Genomic DNA, 24,978 nt, shown 5'->3' with positions numbered 1-24,978 from the left:
TCCCAGGGAACCACTGGTCCACACTGAGTCAGAACTGAGCACTCACTTGGAGATTACATGTTCATTTCTCTGAATCCGCAGTGCACTGGGAGCTCCCTGAGAGAAGGCACCATGTCTTTTATCTCTTTGTCTAATTGTGTTCTCTTGAAGAAGAAATCAATAATTGCAGGAAAAGGAGGAGGAAGAAAATAAAAAGAGGATGTAGGAGAGAAGGCAAGGATGGAGACCAAATAAGGAAGCAAAGAAAAGTCCATGCAAGAAAAAGTAGTACCGCCTTTAGGTTACCATTTTTATATGAAAACTCATCATGGAAAATTACATGCTAAAGGAAGGAGAGGTAGAGAAAGAGCGGAGACAGCAAACAGAAGACCTAAATGAAGCAGGTGCTTTCTCTTCTATGCTCTGTTAATCTGGCCCAGCAGCCCAGAGCCACTTGGGGTAAACAACACACACAGGGCACAAGATTGAGTAGTTACTGGAAATAAGATGCAAGGTGCGGGCTTAGTCATAAAAGGATCTAAGAACCTAGTTACTTAGATATGGAATAAAGGGCTTGCCTAAGGGGAAATTGAGCCCAGAATCCTAACTGGGGCCAACTTAATGGCTGTAGTTGACAGACTTACAGAAGGGCAGAAGAACAAGCCAAGAAAGTCACTATATTTGCTTTTACTTTCTGTAAATCTTCAATTATTTTGAACTTTGCTGAACAAATTTTTCTTGAAATGGTGGTAAGGCCTGGAATTGTAACACAGCTGATATATTTCAAGATAGAAGGCAAAATGTGACCAGATGGGTTCTCTAGAAGCTGTCATTTGAGGTGGAGTTTGAGGTACAAAATGTTTTTGAATCTCAATAAAGGAATTCAGAGGGAGGATGTAGAATTGGGCAGAGGGAGAAGCCAAACTGAAATGCAACCCTGATAAAAACCTTAGCCAACCCAAAGATAAGACCTAGAACAAATGTTACTGGCCATAATTTCCCATGTCAGCTCAAAGTGGCCAAGCTTTTATACCTCTGCTTTGCTCGACCACCAGATATAGGCTGTTCCTTAAAGGTTTGACCTCAGACAACTGGTGCTTCTCTATATATAGCAAGATAAATTTTGCTTCCTCCTTTCTGATTTGGATGTCTTATTTCTTTTTCTTGCCTGATTGCTCTGGCTAGAACTTCCAGTACTATATGAGTAGGAGTGGTGAGAGGAGGCACCTTTGTCTTATTCCTGATCTAGGAGAAAAGCTTTTGGCTTTACACTGTTGACTATGATGTCAGCTGTGGACTTGTCAAACATGGCTTTTATTATGTTGAGACACATTCTGTTTATACCTAATTTGCTAAGAGTTTTTATTATGATAGGATATTGAATTTTGTCAAGTGCCTTATCAGCATCTATTGAAATGATCATATGATTTTTATCCTTCATTCCACTTAGGTGGTGTATCATGCCTATTGATTTGTAAATGTGAACTATCCTTGCATCCCAGGAATGAAAAGTGAAAGTGAAGTCACCCAGTCGTGTTCAACTCTTTGGGACCCCATGGACTATAGCCTACTAGGCTCCTTGATCCATGGGATTCTCCAGGCAAGAATACTGGAATGGGTTGCCATTTCCTTCTCTAGGGGAGCTTCCCAACCCAGGGATCAAACCCGGGTCTCCCACATTGCAAGGCAGACGCTTTCACTTCTGAGCCAGCAGGGAAGCCCTATAACCTCATTTGCTGCTGCTGCTGCTAAGTCGCTTCAGTCGTGTTCTACTCTGTGCGACCCCATAGACGGCAGCCCACCAGGCTCCCCCGTCCCTGGGATTCTCCAGGCAAGAACACTGGAGTGGGTTGCCATTTCTTTCTCCAATGCATGAAAGTGAAAAGTGAAAGTGAAGTCGCTCAGTCGTGTCCGACCCTCAGCGACCCCATGGACTGCAGCCCACCAGGCTCCTCCGTCCATGGGATTTTCCAGGCAAGAGTACTGGAGTGGGGTGCCATAACCTCATTTGATCAGGGTATAATTGTCCTAATGCATCAGTGAGTTGCTACTGCCCTCTCGTGGTTGTAGTCGGACACGACTGAGCGACTTCACTTCACTTCTCTCGGTTGTAAGAAAGAGTAGTCCTTGGACTGATTACCTCTTGTGCTGTGCTGTACTTAGTTGCTCAGTTGTGTCTGACTTTTTGTAACCCCATGGACTGTAGCCCACCAGGCTCCTCTGTCCATGGGGATTCTCCAGGCAAGAACATTGGAGGGGGTTGCCATGCCCTCCCCCAGGGGATCTTCCCAACCCAGAGATTGAACCCAGATCTTCTGCATTTCAGGCGGATTCTTTACCATCTGAGCCACCAAGGAAGCCCTGATTACTTCCTGGGGACATGGAAATATAGTCTTCAGGTCTCTGAACTATGTAACCAGTAAGCTTTTTTGTTACATACTGTTAGGATCTACAAGGAAAGGCATACCAAAAAAATTTTCATAAACTGGGAAAATGTGGAACAAATATCCAGCTAACTTAAAACAGAGAATAAATAAATCTCACAATTGCCATCAAAACTTGGCAGTACCTTAAATGTAGTAGTGACATAAAATATGTCCAATTAATGGGTAGACTCTGTGATCTTTGTAAGATTTCAGAAACCTCTTTGGTACATCTTAGCATGAGTCAAGATTTTGAATCAGAGCTAAAAGAGTTTCCAGCTTATCCTTACTTGACAGTGGCACCTTGTGTCATGATTTCTGTGATCCTCAACACCTAGCACAGGGTCTCACATTATGAGACACTCGATTAAGTTTTATGAAATGGTTAAATGAACCCACACAATTGCATATGTCAAATGGCTCATTCTTTAGATAGAATATTAACAGCTGATATTTAGTAAGCACTTAGCTATGTGCTGGGCATGGTTACATGCACTTAATATGTAATCACTCATTTGATTCTTATTATAACCTTATGACATAGGTACAATCATTATCATTCCCCCTTTACAGATAAGGGAACTTTCCCAGGCTACTCTAGAATAGGGTTGTACTCACCACCACCCATGAAATTAGGCATGACCGTATTTCTCATTTGGGCCAATGAAATATGTGTGGGAATGACATGCCACTTTCAAGAATAAGCTCTAAGAATCAGTACACAATTCCTTACAATTCTTTCCCCTTTCCAAGGTGATCATGGATGCACTTGTCAAAATGAACTTTTGTCAGCCTGGTCCCTGAGTGACTGATGAATAAAAAAAATCCCTGTTGGACATGTGTGTGTGTGTGTGTGTGTATATATATATATATATATATATATATATATATATATATAGCATGGACAAGCTATAAACCTTCATTTGGTTAAGTCATTGAGATTTTGGGCTTTCTTATTTCTTCACCATAACCTGGCCTATCCTGAATATCATTTATTGAGCATGTAACAAATACAATCAAGGTGCTAAGTTCTTTACAGGGTTTATCTCAATTAATTGTCAAAACAGCCTTACAAGGTAGATGTTATTATTCCTCTCTTACCTTGAGGCTTCCCTGATATCTCAGTTGGTAAAGAATCTGCCTGCAATGCAGGAGACCCGGGTTCAATTCCTGGGTCAGGGAAATCCGATGGAGAAAGGATAGGCTACCCACTCCACTCTTGGGCTTCCCTTGTGGCTCAACTGGTAAAGAATCCACCTGCAATGTGGAAGAGCTGGTTTTGATCCCTGGGTTGGGAAGATCCCCCGGAAAAGGGAAAGGCTACCCATTCAAGTATTCTGGCATGGAGAATTCCATGGACTGTATAGTCCATGGGGTCACAAAGAGTTGGACATAACTGAGCAACTTTCACTTTCACTACCATTAGGCATGTAGTTTTAGAGATGTTACACAGTATGACCATTTCCCCAGTTGCTGAGTGGTAGAACCAGCAAATCATGTGCAGTCATCATTTATCACTTACCAGTTATTAGTTATTCACTACATGGCCTGCAGAGGAATGCACAAAGTTAATATTATATGCTTTTAACCAAGGAGGTTGCCATTTTGCTTGGAGAGGTGAATAAATATGGCTTCAGTTCAATTCAGTCGTTCAGTCATGTCCGACTCTTTGCGACCCCATGAATTGCAGCATGTCAGGCCTCCCTGTCCATCACCAACTCCTGGAGTTCCCAAACCCAAGTCCATCGAGTCAGTGATGCCATCCAGCCATCTCATCCTCTGTTGTCCCCTTCTCCTCCTGCCCCCAATCCCTCCCAGCATCAGAGTCTTTTCCAATGAGTCAACTCTTCGCATGAGGTGGCCAAAGTATTGGAGTTTCAGCTTTAGCATCATTCCTTCCAAAGAACACCCAGGGCTGATCTCCTTTAGAATGGACTGGTTGGATCTCCTTGCAGTCCAAGGGACTCTCAAGAGTCTTCTCCAACACCACAGTTCAAAAGCATCAATTCTTTGGCGCTCAGCTTTCTTTATAGTCCAACTCTCACATCCATACATGACTACTGGAAAAACCATAGCCTTGACTAGACAGACCTTTGTTGGCAAAGTAATGTCTCTGCTTTTGAATATGCCATCTAGGTTGCTCGTAACTTTCCTTCCAAAAAGTAAGCATCTTTTAATTTCATGGCTGCAGTCACCATCTGCAGTGATTTTGGAGCCCAAAAAAATAAAGTCTGACAGTGTTCCCACTGTTTCCCCATCTATTTCCCATGACGTGATGGGACCAGATGCCATGATCTTCGTTTTCTGAATGTGGAGTTTAAGCCAACTTTTTCACTCTCCTCTTTCACTTTCATCAAGAGGCTTTTTAGTTCCTCTTCACTTTCTGCCATAAGGGTAGCCATACAAAAAGGAAGATAGTGGTCTGTAATGGTCTGAACGTTCAAAGAAGACTTCATGAGAGGCTGGAGAGTTGATCAGCATTGGAGGGGAAAAAAATTATGTGCATGGGACAGAAAGGATATCTCAAGCAGGGCTAACATCATAAGAGAAATGAATAATGATAAGAACAAGGATCATGTTAGTAAGGAACAAGACCAGGCAAGCTAGAGCAGAAGATTCAAGTTAAAATGGAGCAGTCAATAAAATCAGAAAGGCATATCAAAAGAATATGGACAGGAGTGTCAGGTGGAGGGGCTTACTCATTTATTCATTTGATACAAAAATTCTGACCACCTGCAGTGTACCCAGCATATGTGCATATGCAGTGAGCATAGTTCATGGTCTAGGAAAAAAGTGATATTAATCAAATAATTACAAAGGAAGTAGAAAGTAAAGTAGGAACAAAGGAAGAGGCCCCCATGAGGAGGGGGCTTGGGAAGTAGTGAGTCAACGCCCACCTGGATCACAGAGCCAGTCAACCAGTGCTTGTCAACTTGCAAGGGTGAATAGAGAAGATAAGATTAGTATTAGATTAATTATGGTGAAGGACCAGGCAAGATTAAGTGACTTATGAAACAGAAATGAGAGGCTGGTCATATGCTACAACAAGAGTATTTTATCTGAAATCACAAGACCTGAGTTCAAGCCTCCATGATAACATTTAAGTTCTCTGTGACCTTGGGAATATTACTTGAACGTTGTTTCTAGCTGTGTGACTTTGGGCAATTTACTTTATCCCGTTTCCATTTCTTCATCTGTAAACTGAAGGCAATAAGCACTACCTCACCTAGAGTTGTGCAGATTGAATGAGGTGGTGTGTGTATAACTGGCAAGTGTTTAGATAATCGATAAATATTAATCATATCTTTATAAAACTGTCAGAATTTTAAGGAAAGCTGTGCCTTTATATAAAAAATATTTTGAAGATATTTAAGGGCGAAAGAAGGTATTTCTATGGCATGAGTACAGAACATGGGAAAGACCAGTGTACTACATATACTTAATTTGAAACAAGTGTTGGCATGCTCTTCCCAATTTGACAGGACTCTTGGTAGTTCCTCAGCAACATTTTTTGAAACATTTTTGGTGCCAGTTCAGTTGACAGGCTGTTCACTGGACTTTACTAATGTGTTACCCTTCCAAAGGCCGCACCTGCTCTAAGCCTGGCACAGATTGCCAACAAGCTTGAGAAAAAATGTGCCCATTCCAAGGGACACTTGTATTGTTAAAAGCATGGCTGGTGGAGGATGGTGATGCACAGAAAATCAGGTACCTCTGAGGAAGGGCATTACATCTGAGGACACACAATAGTTGTCCACACAGATTGTCAGTCCCACCTTGGATGAGACTGCGCTAAGAATACAGGAAGACAAAAACAGCTGAAAGGGAGAGGGAGGCAGCTCTAGCTCCAAGTAGCCTTCCAACTCTATGGCATCAGAACCATGGACACTTCCACCATCAATGAGGGAAAGAAGAAATGTGGTAGCATGAGTCAACCTTCCCTAGCACATCCTGCTTATTTCTGATACTTTGGAGACTTTACTAAGCAGAAGTAGTCCCCATCCCTGACTGGTGCAGCCCAGCCCAGAAGGTGCATGAGTGATGGAGGAGAAAGCTGCTGAATTTTAGCCTCACTTCACCCTGTAAATGTGATGAACCCATAAGCCCTGAAGAAGAAACTCACTGGCAGAAAGAATAAGGTTAAATTGTTTAAAGCAAGCATGTTCGCCCTTCTGTTACCTATCGAGGCCCTTGCATGTTGCTAAGCCTCATCTTCAAAGAAGATGATTAGAAGCCTCACAATGGGCAGCACAAATGTTCATACTATAAATGAGACCATTGCTGGGAAAGGATATCTGGGTCAACTTCATGTCATGAAACTAAGATGGCAAAGGCTACCTGCAGACCATGTAAGGAGAAATCCTGATAAGGTGTGTGTCCCAATGGGGAAGATGGGACTGGAGGCTTACTTCTTTGCCCACTAGTAGGTTCTTGAATGAAGTACCCAGGGCTCAGCTTAGGGCATGACTTAGAACTGACCTTCAAAAAGTGTTCCTGGAAATGATACTAATAACCGTTATTTTCCGCTTAAAATCCGGTGATAAGCACTCCACATTATTTCATTTACTTTTCATTATAATCAACATCTTCAGATTCCACATGTGAAAACTGAGATTCTGAAAGGTTAAGTAACTTGTCCAAACTCAAGCAGTTAGTGAGTGGTAAAATAATTCTAAACTTATGTTCTTAATCAGGATATCTGACATTGGGCCTGTGCTGAAAATCCCGCATGGTTATGGGTCCAGGAACAAAATTGTCTTCCCCCCTCCAGATATCAGGAAACACTGAAAGTCCCTGAAGACCACCTTTACCAAACAGAGATGCCAGTACAACATTTTTCAGTAGAGAAGTTTGGGAAATAAGTAAGAACAAAACAAGAAAGTTATTTCTGGTTTCATGATTAAGGGCTTTGAAATCGAATTCAAGAATAATATTTGTAGTGATAGTAGTAGAAGCAGTAACAGCAGTAGTTGTTGTTGTTTAGTTGCTCAGTTGTGTCCAACTCTTTGCAGCCCCATGGACTGCAGCATGCCAGTTTTCCCTGTCCTTCACCATCTCCTAGAGATTGTTCAAACTCAAGTCCATTGAGTCAGTGATGCCATCCACCCACCTCATCCTCTGTTGTCCCCTTCTCCTCCTGCCTTCAGTCTTTCCCAGCATCAGGGTAACAGTAACTAATAGTGAGAAACTACTACATGCCAGGCATTCTTCCAAGATAGTGGAATTGACTAAAGTATATTAGTAATCAAAATACATGTAAACAAACTATATTATTACAATTATCAATTAAGTCATAGAGATTATAAGGATTTTTAAAAAGATGAATCTAAAATAAAGCCATAAGAAAGATGGAAAAATAAAAGAATAAAAAAATACATCATGTGCTGCTGCTGCTGCTAAGTTGCTTCAGTCGTGTCCGACTCTGTACGACCCCATAGACGGCAGCCCACCAGGCTCCCCCGTCCCTGGGATTCTCCAGGCAAGAACACTGGAGTGGGTACATCATGTAGATATTACCAAAAAGAAAACTAAGTAGGCAATATTAATTGCATAAAAATTAAGATTAATAAAATAAGGGAGGACTACAACATAATAAAAATAGGAACATTCAAACAGAAAATATGGAATAATAAATGCTGCAAATATGCACCAAACAGCATAGACTCTGAAGCAGATTGTATTTTCCAAAGTTTGCCACAAAAATATTTCCCATCCCACATACTCTTCTGCAGTGTGACCCTGCCACTCCCCATGAGGAGAGAATCTGCTTTCCCTGCCCTTGAAACTGAGTTGGCTTTAGTCTCTGGGTGGAAATCAATAGGATGAAATAGAACTGATGCTATGAGATTTCTGAGGGGCTTGGTCAGATTTTATTACTTGTTCTCTTGAAATGTCTGCTCTCCAGACTCTCCTCATCAGGGCACTCCCTCTCAGAACCCAGCTGAATGCCATGCTATGAAAAGGTCAAACCCGTGAAGGGCTGTGTGTGGGTCTCTTGGACATTAGCTTTGGCCTTTGAGTCACCACTGCTCAGGCTCTAGACTTCATGTGAAGAAATTTCCAGGTGATTCCAGTGCCCAGCCATTCAAGTCATTTGCATATTCATTACTGAGGTCCCACAGGTTGTTGAGAAGAGACAGGCAATCCCCAGCGTTCCCTGCACAGATTCCTGACTCAGAATTCATAAGTATAATAAAAATATGTGTTTTACCACAAAGCATGCTTTGTTTTACAGTGATAGATAACCAGAACAAGCTCAAAATATAAATCAAATATATGGACTCAATATGTATAAAGTAAAAAGGTTGAAGATTTTTAAGAAAATTTTAAAATTTACAATAACAGCAGGAAATGTTAATACAGCTCTATTAAAAAACAATAGATCAAGCAAATTTTAAAAGTGTAATAATAAAAAGCAATATAATTAGCAAGTTGATCTAACAGATATGATAATTCTGAACCCACAAAATAAATAACATTTCCTTCACAAATTTAAATGCAACACTTATTTTTAAATTATTTTTAAAATTGATTCTGACATTGCATTAGGTGACATAGAAGTCTCAAATTATTTCAAAGAATAAAATCATACAATACAGACAACATTTCCTGATATAACTAAATTAGAAATGAACAATAACAAAGAAAAGCTGGAGGTATTATGGTCCACAACTTCAGCCTATACTACAAAGTTATAGTAATCAAAACTGTATGGTACTTACCCAAAAACAGACACATAGATCAGTGCAACTGAATAGAGAGCCCCAAAATATATCAATGCATGTATTGCTAGTTAATCTATGATGAAGAAGGCAAGAATATACAATGGGAAAAAGACCATCTCCTCAACAAGTGGTGTTGGGGAAACTATACACCTAAGTGCAAAAGAATGAAACCAGAACAATTTATTTAACCATGTACAAAAAGAAACTCAAAATGAATTACAGACTTAAATGTAAGACCAGAAACCATTCTAGAAGAAAAGATAACCAGTACACTATTTGACATCAGTCTTAGGTATATTTTTTTGGATCTATCTCCCCAGGTTAGGAGGGCAACAACAGGAAAAAAAAAAAAAAAAAAATAGGACTAAATCCAACTAAAAAGCTTTTGCCCAGCAAAGGAAACCATCAACAAAGCAAAAGACAAACTACTGAGTGGAAGAACATATTTTCCAGTAATGTATCTGATAAAGGGTTGATATCAAATTATATAAAGAAATTATACAACTCAATATCAAACAAACAATTCAGTGTTGGCCAAAATGGCAGAATAGGAAGACACTGAACTCACCTCTTCCCAAAGGCACACCAAGTTACAACTATTTATGGATCAGCTTTTGGTGTGAAAGACCTGAAAACTAGCAGAAAAGCTTTTCCACAACTAAAGATCTAAAGAAAGAAGCACAAGGAGATGAGTAGGAGGGGTGGAAATGTGGTACAGTCAAGACCAACACTCCCAGGTAGGGGACCCACAAACAGGAGTTTAATCACAACTGGAAAGGTTTTCCCTAGGAGTGAGGAATCCAAGCTCCATTATTGAGGACCCAAACCCTGGGATCCTGCACCAGGAAGACAAGCTACCAGAACATCATTCCTTTAAGGCCAATGGGGCTTGAGTACAGAAAAACTAGAAGATAGGAAACAAAGACTCTATTCTTAAAAGATTCACACAAAATTTCATACATTCCAAGTCCCAGTGAAGAACAAATTAAAAACTTTAGGTACATTCTTTTTAAGTACGGTAAAATTCAAACAAAAGTAGAGAAGAGTATAATAAATCTCTATATATCGATTATCCAGCTTCAACCATTATTAGCATTTGACTATCTTAGGGTGAAATATATCATTCCATCCATAAATCCTTCAGTGTGTACTTCTAAAAGATAAGCATCTCTCTCTTTTAAGCAAACCACATTCTATCATAACACCCAAAACAACTAACAGTAATTCCTCAATAATTTTTATATAGTTAGTTTGAATCAGGATTCTAAACAAGGTCCATATATTGCATTGGGTTTGTGTGTCTCAGTTATCTTTTAATTTGTAAGTTCAATTCTCTTTCTCCCTCTCTCTTTCTTGCTAATTATTTGTTGAAAAAAGCCTGGTTGTTTTCCTTGTAGAATTTTCCATGGCCTGCATTTTATTGATTCTTTCCCCATGGGGTCATTTAACATGTTCTTTGTTTCCTTGTACTTCCTATAAACTATTAGTTAGATGCTGAGATCTAATTTGGTCAAGATTTGGATTTTGGGCAAGAATACATCATAGGTGATGCTGTGTACTTCCAGCACATCAACTCAGGAGATTTTAGAAGCTATCAGGGATTATTGCTCACCTTCGTTTGACCATTAGGAGCTGCAAAGTGGTGATCTCCTAGCTTGTCATTTTTTATTAACAAAAATTATTCTAAAAAGAGCTTTCCTTCATCAACTGAGGTATAGTTTGTATTGAAAAAGCAGGATAAACACTGACACTTTCCCTTTCTACAGGGTTTTCAAAATAGTGATTTGATCTCCTAACATCAAAGATTCTATGAAGGATATTTTTAGTATCATTATGAATTCATGGATTTTAATATGTATGATGTATTTCAATCCTCTGCAGATATTATTCTTTTTGATGGTCATATTGTGCCATCTTTGGCCAATGACAATGAATCCCTTTAATTACGCTTCAGGGTCCTATTGTTATGACCTTGGTAGTCTTTGATAGCTTCTTTGTTATCTATTGTGACAGATGTTCCAGGCTCATTTTGTACATTTCCTGTCCCAGATCTGGACTAAGCAATTCTTCAAGAAGCCGTGATTCCTTTCAGTGGGAATGATATTTAAAGAAATGCATTTTTAAATGGACAGATTGGAAATAAATTAGTTATGTGGTCATTTCAAGAAGCTAAAGCAAAAGTTTCTTTGAAATGAAATGGAAGAAAATAGTAAAGTTAAGGGCAGAAAATAGGAGCTAAAAGATGGCTCATTGTAAACATAATAAAACTAGTTGAATAATAATAAAACAGACTAAACTCTAAACAGAATTTTAACAAGACTGAGTAAGAATGAAAAGGCAGAAATAAACAATATCGTGGAGGGGGAAGACATCTACAGCAAAGACTAAAAATTGTAATTTAACATTATAAATAATTTTCTCTAAACATATTAGTAAGCAAATGTATTAGAAAAAGTTCCTAAGAAAAAAATCTAAAAAGCAAAATGAAGAAGAATAGGAAGGCTGAGTGAGCCAAAAACCATGAAAGTAACTGAGTTGAAGAGGAAAAAATCTCTTCTTCATTCCCATATACCTAGAGCCAGGGAATTTGTTCAAAATATTAAGGAGACTTCTGCTTATCTCTTACCCTGGGACTAGTATCCCCTGGGACTAGAAAAGAGCCTGGGGTACAGTACGTACTCAAAGGTGTGTGCTAAATAAATAATCTTAATTACACATAAACCATTTCAAACAATGGAAAAATATGGAATGATGGAAATTAACTTATGGTGTTACTGAGTCCATCTTCACACTGCTTGCCACACGAAAGGTCAAAAAATTGAGAGACAAGTTGTTGAGGCAAGGAATAGCAATTTTATTCCAAATGCCAGCAGACCTATATGAAAGACTAGTGTCCCACAGAATCATCTTATCTGAGTTGGAATTCAGGTTTCTTTTATACTAAAAGGGGACGGGGTGTGGTTGATTGTTGCAAACTTCTTGGTGTCAGAATCCTTTGGTCCTGCATATCTCCACAAATGTCTTGTCGTCATGTTCCTGTAAACCTCCAACAAAACAATTGCTACTTTCTGTTCTGCAACTTTTTATCTCTATATGAATGGAAAACTGTTATACCATTAAAGGTAAAGCCTGAGATGCAGAGCCTTGAGAATGTACTATTATGTATATTAATACGCAATTATACAACACTCAGAAAACTAAGACCATAGCATCCGGTCCCATCACTTCATGGCAAATAGATGGGGAAACAATGGAATCAGTGACAGACTTTATATTTTTGGGCTCCATAATCACTGCAGATGGTGACTGCAGCCATAAAATTAAAAGGCGCTTGCTCCTTGAAAGAAAAACTATGACCAACATAAACAGCATATTAAAAAGCAGAGACATTACTTTGCCAACAAAAGTCTGTATGATCAAAGCTATGGTTTTTCCAGTAGTCATGGATGGATGTGAGAGTTGGACCATAAAGAAAGCCGAGCACCAAAGAATTTATGCTTTTGAACCATGGTGTTGGAGAAGACTCTTGAGAGTCTCTTGGACTGCAAGGAGATCAAACCAGTCAAACTTCAAGGAAATCAGTCCTGAATACTCATTGGAAGGACTGATGCTAAAGCTGAAGCTCCCATTCTTTGGTCACCTAATGTCAAGAACTGACTCACTGGAAAAGACCCTGATGCTGAGAAAGATAGAAGGCAGGAGGAGAAGGGGATGACAGAGGATGAGATGGTTGGATGGCATCACTGACTTGATGGACATGAGTTTGAGCAGGCTCTGGGAGTTGGTGATGGACAGGGAAGCCTGACGTGCTGCAGTCCATGGGGTCACAAAGAGTCAGACACGACTGAGCAACTGAACTGAATTGACCTGAAAGGCAACATTCCTTTACAAAGTACAGAGCCAGCCAACTAAGTACAGGCAACAGAGCACAAAGGTAAGAGCTAAAGGAATAGATCCACTATGGAGTGAGGATTGTTCTTCTCTGTTACATTCGGGGAACGTATAGACTCAGCACAAAAATGAGAAAAGAAAGGGAGTGAGGGAGGAATTATAGATCAATTCATTTATAACACTGTAATGGAGATGGAAAAATCTTAGCTAAAATATCATTAAATTGAATATTATTGTATCATCTGATAAAATAGGGCATATCCCAGAAAGGATGGAAGGAATGCAAGGAAGTCTATTAATATAATATACCACAATAGCAGATTAAATGAGAAAAATTTCATGATTAACTTAGTAGATGCAGGAAAAGATTTGCTGAAATTTAACACTTAATAAGGATTAAAAGTAATCCTAATAAAAATTATTATTATTTTCAAAAATAATTTCTTTAATATGTGACAGAGTATTTATCAAAACCTAATCCAAACAGCATGTTTAATGGTGAAATGTTAGAAGTTGTCCCTTTAAAATCAAGAACACAGCAAAAATGTCTACATTATTGCTTCTGTCCATCATGGTATTGAATACAAACAATTCAATTCATACAAGTATAGAATTGAAAAGAGGAAATAAAACTATCTATTTGCAGTTGAGAGAATTCAACAAGCTTGCTAGAGACAGGATTTATATATAAAAATCAATTGAAATTCTATGCAATAGTAATAATCAAATAGAAAAGATAATAGGAAAGGATCCCATTCACAATACCAAAAGATTAAAATCTGTAAGGAGTCTTGGAATAAATAGATGTGCTTTATGAAAGAATTATAAGATATTATTGAAGTACATGAAAGGAGACCTGAATAAACAGAGAGACACTCCACGTTCATAGATAGGAAGACAATCTCATAAAGATGTCAAGTCTTCTCCAAAGTAACCCATAAATTAATGTAATTCCAGTCAATAACACAATGCAGGTTTTATTTATGGAATGTGACACACTCATACTTAAATTCACAGGAAAGAATAAAGTGCCAAGAAAATCACAATGATTATTTTGAAGAAGAGGAACAAGATGGGTAGGTGAGGAGAGGGTGGGACTGTGGGATGGCAGCGGGCAAAGGAGGAAGGTCGTTGCCTACCAGAGATCAGACTTTCTATAAAGTCTTGTGATTAAGAAATAGTAGTACTTGTGCCAAGATGGACAAGAACACCTAGTTTGGCCACTTATTAGCTATGTGACCAGGGCAAAATCTTAGCCTCTCTGAACAACTTCTTTAATCCTATCTGGTATATTTATATCATCTACATCATAGGTAGGTTATAGAAACTACATAAAATAACTGATGTAAAGTGGTCAGTTCAGGAGAAAATAGGAAAGACAATAAAAAGTATTTAGATGTACATCTGAAAATTGAAAATAGTAATTCAGTTTTAACAAGCTTTATTAAAACATTAATTGATACAAATAGAGTTTATCATACTAAAGGAAGTAAGTCAGAATGAAAAAGACAAATATCATATGATATCACATATATGTGGAATCTAAAATATGACATAAATGAAAGTGAAAAAAATGAAAGTGTTAATTACTCAGTCATGTCCAACTCTTTGTGACCCCATGGACTGTGTCCCGCCAGGCTCCTCTGTCCTTGGAATTTCCCAGGCAAGAATAAGGAGTGGGTTGCCATTTCCTTCTCCAGGGGATTTTCCCTAGCCAGAAATTGAACCTGGGTCTCCTGCATTGCAGGCAGATTCTCTACCATCTGAGTCACCAAGTAAGCAGATGAACTTATCTACAAAATAAAAACAGATTCACAGACATAGAGCACAAACTTGTGGTTGTCAAGGGGTAGGGAGTTGGAGGAGCAATGGAGTGAGAGATTGAGGTTAGTAGATGTAAGCTATTATATATGAAATGGATAAACAAAAAGGTACTACTGTATAGCACAGAGAGCTATACTCAGGATGCTATGATAAACCATAATAAGAATATTTAAAAAGAATGTATATCTATATATAACTGAACCACTTTATCACTTTGTACAGCAGAAATTAACACAACGTTGTAAATCAACTATACTTCAATAAAATATATCTTTTTCATTAATGGGAAATTGAACTTCCACATGTCCTCAGGGTCCCTCTTTACTGCCAGCCCTATGTGTCCTGTATTAAAAAATAAAATCCAGAGACTCTTGACCTGGCTTTCATTTTGTTTCTGATGTTGGTCTGCACCAAGCATAAGTCCTCATTCTCCTCTGAATCTAGAAGTTCCCATAGGTTTCTTTGCCCTGGGCACAAACACACAGAACTCAGAAAATCCTTGATCCTTTCCCCGGGCCCCAGATGCAACCCTTACAGGATGCAGATCACACAGCCCATCTCTCCTGGCAGTGGGCCAATGAGATGCTCAGGCTAAGAGGAACAATGCTATCTAACTTTAATTATAAATAACTTTTTAACACTGTTGTTGTTGTTCAGTCACTAAGTCTTGCCCAGCTCTTTGCCACCCCATGAACTGCAGCACGCCGGGCTCCTCTGTCCTCCACTCTCTCTCAGAGTTTGCTCATATTTATGTCCATTAAATTGGTGATGCTATCTAACCATCTCATCCTTGACACCCCATTCTTCTGCCCTCAATCTTACCCAGCATCAGGATCTTTTCCAATGAGTCAGCTCTTTGTGTCAGGTGGCCAAAGTATTGGAGCTTCACCTTCAGCATCAGTCCTTCCAATGAATATTCAGGACTGATTTCCTTTAGGATTGACTGGTTTGATCTCCTTGCATTCCACGGGACTCTCAAGAGTCTTCTCCAGCACCACAATTCCTAGGCATCAGTTCTTCAGTGCTCAGATTTCTTTATGGTCCGATTCTCACATCCATACATGACTACTGGAAAAACCATAGCTTTGACTTTATGGCTATTTGTTGGCAAAGTGATGTCTGTGCTTTTAAATATGCTATCTAGGATTGTCATAGCTTTCCTTCCAAGAAGCAAGCATCTTTAAATTTCATGACTGCAGTCACCATCCACAGTGATTTTGGAGCCAGGAAAATAAAATCTGTCACTGCTTCCACTTTTTCCCCTTCTATTTGTCATTAAGTGATGGGACTGGATGCCATGATCTCAGTTTTCTGAATGTTGAATTTCAAGCCAGATTTCTCAGTTTCCTCTTTTACCCTCATCAAGAGACTTTTTAGTTTCTCTTCATTTTTTGCCATTAGAGTGGTATCATCTGCATATCTGAGGTTGTTGATATTTCTCCTGGCAAGCTTGTGATTAATCCAGGCTGGCATTTTGCATGATGTACTCTGTATGTAAGTTAAATAATCAAGATGACAATATATAGCCTTGGCATACTCCTTTCCCAGTTTTGAACCAAACAGTTGTTTCATGGCTGGTTTTAACTGTTGCTCTTGACCCACATGCAGGTTTCTCAGGAGACAGGTAAAGTGGCCCAGTACTCCCATCTCTTTAAGAATTTTCCAGTTTGCTGTGATCCACACAGTCAAGGGCTTTAGCATAAATAATGAAGCATAAGTTATTCTGGAATTCCCTTGCTTTCTCTATGATCCAGTGAATGTTGGCAATTTGATCTCTGGTCCCTCTTCCTCTTCAACACCCAGCTTGTATACCTGGAAATTCTCAGTTCATGTACTGCTGAAGCCTAGCTTGAAGGATTTTGAGCATAATCTTGCTAGCATGTGAAATGAGTGCAATTGTATGGTAGTTTGAACATTCTTTGGCATTTCCCTTCTTTGCGATTGGAATGAAAACTGACCTGTTCCAGTCCTATGGCTACTGCTGAGTTTTCCAAATTTGCTGACATATTGAGTGCAGCACTTTCACAGCATCATCTTTTAGGATTTGAAATAGCTCAGCTGGAATCCCATCACCTCCACTAGCTTTGTTCATAGTAATGCTTCTATGTACCTCCTGCACTCTGTTTACCAGATCTAATCCTTTGAATCAATTCAACACCTCCACTGTGCCATCATAAGGGATTTGATTTAGGTCATACCTGAATGGCCTAGTGGTTTTCCCTACTTTCTTGAATTTAAGATTGAATTTTACAATAAGGAGCTCATGATCTGAGCAACAATCAGTTCCATGTCTTGTTTTTACTGACTTCTCAGTAAATAGACAATAGAGCTTCTCCATCTTTGGCTGCAAAGAACATAATCAACCTGATTTCAGTGTGGCTCATAGTTTCACTGAGTTATGCAAGCCCCTTCCCCACAATAAGGCTGTGATCTATGAAGGAGTTTTTAATACTAGAAGATATTATACCACATGAATTCCTTAACAGTGGTTTTAGGTAATTTGGTTTGCTTTGATTTTTTTGTCTTAGACTTATTTCCCATATTTTCTATTCTTCTACAATTATCATCCTATTTTAGAAAAACCTAAGATGCTTTGAGAGTATTAACAATATTAGATGACATTAGATTTAAGGGAAAAGATACATCACAGTAGTACATTTCTTCCTTGTAGGAAGGAGCCATCTGTTTTGTCTGAGTTTCTTGGGCAGGGTCCAGTCCACAGTACAGACTCCAGATTTCATGACTACCATTGTCTTAAGACACAATATTCCTCACCAGAGCCAGAATTAGGTCAGAGAAACCACAACCTTGTTACTAAGGAACAAGGATTATAAATAATTTCTTTTAATTGTGTGAGCTTTAAACTTATTATATGTGGCATGCATGCCTTCAACAGCCAGAATAAAACTGGGGTTATTGACTCAAAATATCCAGTTAAAATAGGAGGTCAATGTCCGCCAGCATGTGGATAACAACTAACACTTTACACTGCCTCTCTGAGGCTAAGAATTGCTTTTTACAGCTCTGGTCTTCCCTAGTGTTGAGTGGGACTCTGGGACACAGTCCTGATTGGAACCTCCAGACCCAGATCCTTATACCTTTCTCTCCACCACCACACACATGATCAGTGATGTCCCCATGAGGGCCCAGACTCCAAAGATGTACTCTGATTATGGGCACCAGCAAGATAGGATAGGCTATGGTTTCAGAGTTAATGCCTAGCAATTCCTTTCTCTCCTTCTCAAGAAACTTGTTAAAGGCAAATAAGATTGGTTTTAAAGGGAAAACTCTAAAACTACTCTAATTTTTAAGTGAACTAGATTGCACAAAACTTCACACCTGGGCTTCCCTGGTGACCCAGTGGTTAAGAATATGCCAGCCAGTGCAGGGGACATAGGTTCGATCCTTGATCTGGGAAGATCCCATAGGCCAATGGGCAACTAAGCCCCTGCTCCACAGCTACTGAGCCTGTGCTCTAGAGCCTGGGAGCTGCAACCAGAGAAGCCACTGCAATGAGAGGCCCGTGCACCATAACTAAAGAAAAGTCCAAGCAGTAGCAAAGACCCAGCACAGCCAAATATAAATAAATAAATGAATAAATAACTTTAGACCTTTCTTACAGCAATTGTTACTGTCACAAGAGCACAAGTGAATGCTCTAAACGTTTGGCCTCACATGTCACCTCTTCTAGTGACACTGCCTTCCAGTGGCAAGAACACTGGTTTTGTTCTGTTCTCTTCTCAGTCGTCACAAATCTCCAGGAAGAACCTGAATTGTCTCTCCTTCCCCTCACGCGCTTGGTGGTGGTGGTCACTTCCAGCAGGTACCACACATCTCTGTCTCGCTTGGGAACACTCATCACATTTCATCAAACAAAGTCTGAAGGTTGGCAATCAAAATCCTATCTGGTTTGAGTTTCAGGTTTCCTGGTTCAAAGAGGGAACAGGAATCTTTTGGTTCAGTGGCACTTTTCAAAAGAAGTTTAATTGAAGTCTGAAATGTTGCATAAATGGAAGATATAAGTTTTAATTGAAAAATAATTATAACCACTTAATCATTTTTAAATGAGGGCTGTAATTGCAGTCAGTGCACAATAGCCACATACAGTCACTGAGATTTGGGCAATAAAGCAGGGATGGTACAGCTTGATTTGCTAATAGCACTTCCACTTCTCCTCCCTTTGTCTCAAAGATTAATTCAGGCAAGGGCTATTAGTGCTGTTAATTGGTTCTGCAATTTAGACCTTGTGCTTGTGAATGAATGACTGATGTAGTCGCTCAGCCAATAAATGGGAGCACTCTGTCAACGCTCCCCATTGTCCAGCAGGGCATCATCCCGCCAGCCCTTGGGGACAAAAGGCCCAGTGCCTCTTCTGGGTCACAGCTTCAGCAGGACCTGAGATAGGTCAACAAGATGCCTTTGAAATGAGGCTGACTTATTGAGTCTAATGGATATTCAACGAGCGCTCTTCTCCCTCACCAGAGGAAGGGTTTTGTTCTGTTTTGTTTGGAACCCTCCCCTCACTCCGTGATGAGGTTGTGAAGGAATAAGAGGCCTAGTTGTTATGGAGCTTTGGCAAAAGAAGGCACTGTAACATTAGCTTGAAGATAAATGCACCCCAGAGCTCAGGAAGAAAACCTTCTTTAATTGCTGCGGCGCCTTTTTGGCATGGGCACAGCAACCCCAGGGAGGCTCTGGAGAGTTATCAGACCTGATGGGAGACCACACCAATTGTGCCAGCCCGCGAGAACTCTGGGGCTAACTGCAAGCTGAAACACCACCAAAGAGGCATCCTGATTGAAGGCTCACTCACCAGCGGTCATTTGCAGATCCATGCTGAATTTCACCATTCGGAAAAATTTCCGTTGCTCTAGGCAAGAGCGCCCTCGAGGACTATAGGCCCCTCCCTCACTGCCACAGACACTCAGATCAATGCTTTACAGAATGAAGACATTGGAAATGAAGGGCACCTGCCATTTCAACTCCCAGGAGCAGCCTCAGGCCAGGAATTGGCAAAGAAGATGAGGGTGTGGAATGTCCTAATGAGGGAAGGGGGCCGGGGATAAAAGGGGCCCCTGTGACACGCTTGACATTGAGCATGGATGCTTTCTGAATTCTGTGCAGATCGTGTACTGAGGTTACACATTCATGCTTCTCCCTACCCCTCCCCCTCACACCAGGAGGGGGGCATGCACTTCAGTTTGGATCCCATTCACAAAGTGATTCTTCTCTCCAGAACAGAAGTTAAAAATCTCTTTTATCCATACAGCAGAAGCTATACAGGCTTCTGTATACAGCTATACAGGCTCAGATGAGAGAGAGAAAGGGAACGTCACAGCACCAAGAAGCAGTCTCTGGAATAACAAGCTATAATTTCCAGGCATCAACTTAGATGCTTAAGAGAATAACTGTCCTTTCTTTAATTTGTTGTTTAGTCACTAAGCAGTGTTCAACTCTACTGCAACCCCATGGGCTGTAGCCCCCAAGGCTCCTCTGTCTATGGGATTTCCCAGGCAAGAATACAGAAGTGGGTTTCCACATCCTTCTCCAGGAGATCCTCTCAACCCAGGGATGGAACCCGTGTATCCTGCACTGCAGGTGAATTCTTTACCACTGAGCTACCTTTGAGTCCCATTTCACTCAGTGACCAAAACTCAGATCTTTTTCCTATGTTTTCCTGAGGATTGAATGAATCCAAGCTCCAGAGATGATATGGCATCAAGGAATCAGGGAGGCATTGTGTGTACAGAATTTAAAAGCAATAATAAAATCTACTCAACATCAATCAGCTTTTTATCATCATCATGTGACAATTCTATAGAATGTCAATGATAAATGTCTCCTCCCCAAAGGTATCTTTTGTTGGTTTAACATCTAAACAATTTCTGTAGATTCTCTTCAGTCTTGTACATGTAGGCTCCAAATTGGGATATTTTTATTATTTTTCTTTCAATAAACCTTTTCTGCCTGGAAGTTAATTCAGAAAGTTTCCTGCTGCCCAGTTGGCCCTGACACATTCAAACTTAGCTACATGCATTCGTTTTAAGAGTAAATATTAAGGGTTCAGAATACTGTGTTTGCTTCAGGCATAGCTCAATCTCTCCAGCTCCTGTGGTACTCCATGCCCCTGCGTTTAATCAGAAGATTTGAAATAAGCATGATAGCATGTTTATTGCAAAGACAAAGAACAAGTGTTATTTCAATCCTGTCATTCTATGAGACCACTTGGAGTTTTCCTTGGTTTAAAATTTAAAGCAGAATGCAAAATTGAGTAATTTTTTTCTTTAAAAAAACCCTAACATATGTATAAAGTATTAACTAATTACTTTTCCCCTTTTCTGTATTGTATTATTTGTTTTATTTTTACTTATTTATTACTTACTGACATAATTATATATGGACACTTGAGAAAAGAACTTTCATTATCCACATTTTTTCTTTGACCATTGTTATTAATTGTCTCCATTCATCATTATACTGAAAATAATTTGGTCATATAGAGGGAACAAAACGTTGACAAGTGACCCTCTGTGGGTGCAAACATACTGGCACACACCACTGTTACAGTGGACATACCGACCACTGAAGTGGGACCTGTTTTTGGTCTCTCTGATTTGTGAAACTTTTGTGTCTAAGGATGATTGAGAAAGCTATGGGCCTTGCTTGGGATGTCACCTATGAGCAGGGAAGAACTATTCCAAGATTGGGCTTGAGTGGGCACTGAGGAGACAGCTTCCCAGGGGATGCAGTAGTAAAGAATCTGCCTGCTATGCAGGAGACGAGGAGATCAGAGTTTGATCCCTGTGTTGGGAAGATCCCCTGGAAAAGGAAATGGCAACCCACTCCTGTATTCTTGCCTGGAAAATTCCATGCACAGAGGAGCATAGCAGGTTATAGTCCGTGGGATCACAGAGTCAGACACAACTGAACACGCACTCAGGCACACACATACGAAGGAAAATTGCCTTGGGTTTGCAACCAATGAACTCAGCTCCTTCTCTGTATTTTGCAAAACACACTGAAAGAAAACCCTGAGCATTATTCTCAGGATTACAGTAGGCCCTTAACACTGAACTGAACATGACAGAAAGAGCTGGAATGATCAATCAGCCAACAACAAATGTCACCACCTCACCTCATATAAAGATGTGTGGGGACACAAGAAAGAGCTGTGGAGAGACACACAGAGAAGGTCCCCGGAAACCTGGGCACTGCCAAAGGGCTAGGAATGGCCATTCTATGCCTTATGACAGATAAAGATGTTCAAAAAGCTCCTTCATGAAGAGAACTTTGAAAGTCATCACAGAACCTATCTGTATGTGCTTAATCAGACAGATACATTTATATTTAACTCTCTAGCAAAAAAAAAAAAAAAATGAGTTTAGTCTCATTAACAAACTCCTCTTTGGTCTTAATAAATATCCTGCAAGGTTGCTTCAAATAGATCTGAATGGCCTGGCTTTTAGAATCAATGATTGGGTACCACACAGAGGCAGCCCCCTCCCCAAACAAAGACCACATTAACAACCTTATTTCTGAGTGAGCTTCATGCTACACTCACATTCTTCCCCTAAAATAAATAGAAATACCATATAACCTTGAGTTACACAGAAGATAAGAATCTGAAAAGCACTCTAATCTAAAACAGTAATTAATCTTATATATAATTGGAAGGTAGAGACCTCTGCCCACCAACTTGACATTAATTTCACCAAAAGAAGATATAAGACACAACCTTGCAATGGAATTATTAAGCTGATTAAAACTTCACTCATCAACATGAACAAGGAAATCAAAAGAGAAGAAATAAAAATGTCCAAAAATGTCCACTAATACAAAAAAGAGATACTTACTTGGCAAATAATAAAGAATTGCAGGTTAAAATAGGGCATTACTTCCATCTATTCTTTCTTGAAAGTAATAAAATATTGATAACCCTCATTTTTTGAGAATATGGAAAATTGTCATTTAAACATAAAACAGGAGTTTAAAAAACTCCTGTTTTTTAGCAGGAGTATAAGTTGATCGAACTTTTTGAGAGAACAATATGATCAAAACTTTAAATGTATATCTTTTTTATGCTCATACCAAATGTTTTACTTCAGGGAGTTTATCCTAAGGAAATAATGAAACAAGGGGGAGGAGTTAATGTTCTGAGGTATCAATATCACTGATAACATTATAAATAAGTATAATTTAGAAATTAGAAACAACTAAATATACATTATATGGGATTGATTATAAACTAGTTGAATTTTTCCCATTTTTATTGAAGTATAGTTTATTTACAATGTTTCAGATGTACAGCAAAGTGATTCATATATATGTATATATATATAATACTCATCTTCAGATTAGTTTTCATTATTATAAGATATTGAATATAGTTTTCTGTGCCATACAGTAGGTCCTTATTGGTTATCTATTTTATAAATAGTAGCCAGTATCTGTTAATCCCAAATTCTAAATTTATCCCTCCCCCACTTTCCTCTTTAGTAACCATAAGTTTTTTTTTCCCCATGTCTGTGAGTCTATTTCTATTTTATAAATAAGTTCATTTCTATATTTTTTTTTAGATTCCACATATAAGCAGTATCATATGATATTTGGTATCTTTCTCTGCCTGTCTTACTTCACTTAGTATGATCATCTCTACACCCATCCATGTTGCTGAAAATGGCATTATTTCATTCTTTTTATGGCCATGTAGTATTCCATTGTGTATATATAGCACATCTTCTTCATCCATTCATCTGTTGATGGACACAGAGGTTGCTTCCATGTCTTGGCTATTGTGAATGCTCCTGCTATGAATATTGGAGTGCATGTGTATTTTCAAGTTAAAGTTTTCTCCAGATATTTGCCCAGGAGTGGGATTGCTAGATCATATGAGATCAATTACAGCATATGCAAATGATGAAATACTATATAGTGTTTTAAAACATTGGGTAGATTTTGATGCAACAGCATAAAAAATTATCCCATTAAGAATGCTAGGTATGACCAGTACATTGAATAGTTACCACTGTTGACATAATAAAAATGCAATTTTATTTTGGGTCTAGTATTGCCAGTATTCTTACCTGGGAAATCTCAAGGACAGAGGAGCATAGTGGGCTAAATTCCATGGGGTATCAAAGAGTCAGACACAACTTAGCAACTAAACAACAACATTGTCATTTTAATGTTTGGTCAGTGAGTGTAAATTTCTTCTGCAACTAGGTGAAAGCTGCCCATGATTTTTCTGCTCACTCTTGGTTGACAATCCTATGCTCACTTTAAGATACAATTACTGCCTCAAGTGAAAAATCAGAATGTCTGGTTCATTATATTAATCAAAACTGCAAACTTGATTTAATAACAATTATATATGAGATCTAATAAGATATTCACCTTTTGGCATTTGTCTTCTAGCTTTGTTTTTGATAGGTTTGCTGTAGAGTAAATCTTTTTCAGGCTAAAAGTTTATAATTGAAAAGGAGGGTAGGGTTTTCTTCTGTGCTCTTACCCACATGGAACATCTCTTTCCTTCTTCTACGGTGCCCATTGCCTCCCAGGAGTCCAGCTCCTTGGGGGTGAAGTGGGAGGCAGGGTGGGGAGGTGGGTGGAAAGAGTGATGAGGGGATAGGAAAGGCCTTACTTGAATTGGCCTCATGTTAAACTCATTACTTGATCAAAGATACTGAATCTGAAACCAGGGTGGAGCAATAGAACATCAAGGACAGAATCTAATCTGAGATTCAAGGGAAGCAGACAGTGCTGTTGATTAAGCTGGCCCAACTTGGGCAGAGAAAGGAGCAAAGGACATGCCAAGTAGCAGGAAAGTTATGGAGTGGCTGGGAGGTGAGACAGAATGACCTGTGCAAGAAGCAGCGGGTCATCCAGGGAATTAGGAAAGAGGGGACATAGGAAGGGATGGGGAAGGGAGGGAGCATGGCTACCCAGTGTTTACTCTGCCTTATATATCTTACCACCTCCTGGGAAGACTGTTTTATATTGTCTTCTTTAACTGGTGTGAATGAGGCTCAGAGAAGTTGAGAAAACAGCAAAGCATTAAGTGAAGCCCAGAATCCCTGATTCCAAATCCCCGGTTCCTTCCACATGTCAGTGGTTCCCAGACTACCCACAAAACCAGT

The 24,978-nt window shown here is 39.4% G+C and overlaps 1 non-coding gene across 1 annotated transcript; it reads left to right on the top strand.

Moving 5' to 3' along the window:
- Positions 1-3,512: 3,512 nt before the first annotated feature.
- On the top strand, positions 3,513-3,585 carry TRNAC-GCA (transfer RNA cysteine (anticodon GCA)). The gene has a single exon. It is a non-coding gene; the product is annotated as a tRNA-Cys (tRNA).
- The last annotated feature ends 21,393 nt before the right edge of the window (positions 3,586-24,978 follow it).

Source organism: Bubalus kerabau, chromosome 2 (genome assembly GCF_029407905.1).
Source record: "Bubalus kerabau isolate K-KA32 ecotype Philippines breed swamp buffalo chromosome 2, PCC_UOA_SB_1v2, whole genome shotgun sequence".
Classification (NCBI taxonomy): domain Eukaryota; kingdom Metazoa; phylum Chordata; class Mammalia; order Artiodactyla; family Bovidae; genus Bubalus; species Bubalus kerabau.
Note: the sequence above shows the minus strand (reverse complement) of the source record. Positions and strands in the feature narration are given on the sequence as shown.